This window comes from Tamandua tetradactyla, chromosome 3 (genome assembly GCF_023851605.1).
Source record: "Tamandua tetradactyla isolate mTamTet1 chromosome 3, mTamTet1.pri, whole genome shotgun sequence".
Taxonomy (NCBI): Eukaryota; Metazoa; Chordata; class Mammalia; order Pilosa; family Myrmecophagidae; genus Tamandua; species Tamandua tetradactyla.
In genome coordinates this window covers 35669779-35671843 of record NC_135329.1, presented here as the reverse complement: position 1 = coordinate 35671843, position 2065 = coordinate 35669779, and the positions used below count along the sequence as shown (strand labels likewise).

At 33.8% G+C, this 2065-nt stretch overlaps 1 non-coding gene across 1 annotated transcript; it reads left to right on the top strand.

Annotated features, from left to right (window-relative positions):
• The first annotated feature begins 289 nt into the window (after positions 1-289).
• Positions 290-392, top strand: LOC143678532 (U6 spliceosomal RNA). The gene has a single exon (XR_013173326.1). It is a non-coding gene; the product is annotated as a U6 spliceosomal RNA (small nuclear RNA).
• The last annotated feature ends 1673 nt before the right edge of the window (positions 393-2065 follow it).

Sequence of the window (2065 nt, the reverse complement as noted above, 5' to 3'; positions counted from 1 at the left end):
CATAAGGAAGTTGAATAAATTCAAAACTAGATCTCCCAATAGAAGTCAATACTATACAACACTGCATCAAACTTCATGTGACTTCTAGTAAGCCATTTCTCATTGTTTCAACTTCTCCACCTACAATTCAAAGATAAATCCCACTTTATATCCTAAGGTGATCACTACAATTAAGGGATTATCGTCAGCAAGTTTAACAGCCATGAAAATTCAATAAACCATTATTCCAAAAGAGTAAAAACAACTGTATCAATTAACAGCAACTTCTCTGACTATAAAAAGGATTTGGGTACTCACTTTGGCAGCATATATACTAAAATTGGAATGATACAGAGATTAGCATGACCCCATGCAAGGATGATGCACAAATTTGTGAATCTTCCATAATTTTGAGACAAGGATGCCCATTGTCATCACTATTATTCAACACCACACTAGACGTTCTAGCTATAGCAATCAGTCAGGAAAAGAAATAAAATGAATTCAGTTAGGAAAGGAAAAAGAAAAACTTTCATTATTTGCAGATGACATCTATATTTGGGAAATCTACAAAAAAAGCTACTTGAGCTAACAAAACTAATTCAGCAAAGTGGCAGGATACAAGATTAATGTGCAAAAATTAGCACTTTCTATCCACAAGTAATGACTGAACTGAGGAGTCAATTAAGGATAAAATTACATTCAAAATAGCAACTAGAAGAATTAAGTATCTAGGAATAAACTTAACCTGAGATGAAAAGGACCTATACACAGAAAATTATAAAACATTGCTAAAAAAATCAAACATCTAAATAAGTGGAAAGATATTCTGTGTTCATGGATAGAAAGGTTAAATGTGTTAAGATGTCAATTCTATCCAAACTAAACTACAGAGTCAATGTAATACCAATCAAAATTCCAACAACCTAATTTAAGACTTAGAAAAGCTAGTTATCAAATTTATTTGGAAGGAAAGAGACCTCTAATAGCTAAAGATATCCTAAAAAAAGAAGAGTGAAGTGTCCCTTACTTCACATGATAGAAGTATTGACCAAAGGAATCGAATCGAGTGTGTGGAGACACCACCAAATCTATGGTCAATTGATCCTTTGACAAGGCCCCAAATCCACTGAACTGGGACAAAATAGTTTTTCAACAAATGGGCATGGGAGAACTGATTATCAATAGCCAAAAGAATGAAAAAGGACCCCTACCTTATACCCAAAAAAAGAAATTGACTCAAAGTAGATAAAAGACCTAAATATAAGAGCCAATACCATAAAACTCCTCGAAGAAATATAGGGAAACATCTTGAAGACCTTTAATAGGAGGTAGCTTCTTAAACTTTAGGCCCAAAGCACAAGCAATGAAAGAAAAAAATAGACAAATGGAAACTCCTCAAGACCAAAGGCCTCTAAGTTTCAAACAACTCTGTCAAAAAGGTGAAGAAGCATCCAACTCAATGGGAGAAAATATTTGGAAACCACACATCAGATAAAAATGTGATATCTTGCATACATAAAGAAAATAGACAACACAACAACAAAAGAAAAAACAACTCAATTATAAAATAGGCTAAAGATATGAATAGATATTTTTCTGAAGAGCAAATAAAAATGGTTAAAAAGCACATGAAGAGATGATTATCTTCATTAGTATTAGGGAAATGAAAATCAAAACTACAATGAGAAATCCCCTCACACAATAAGAATGGCTGCTATTAAACAACAAGAAGTTATAAATATTGTAGAAGATGTAGAGAACGTGGAACTCTTATTCAGGGCTTGTGGGAAGTTATAATGGTATATCCACTGTGGAAGACACTTCAGCAGTTCCTCAGAAAACTAAATATGGAGTTGCCCCACGACCCAGCAATACCACAGCTTGGTATACACCCAGAAGAGCTGTAAGCAGTAACACAAACAGACATTTACACACTGGTGTTCATAGTGACACTATTAACTATTGCCAAAAGATGGAAACAATCCAAGTGCCTGTCAACAGATGAGTGGATAAAGGAAATGTGGTATATACATATGATGGAATATTTCACAGCAGTAAAACAAAAAGAGGTCTTGAAGCATAT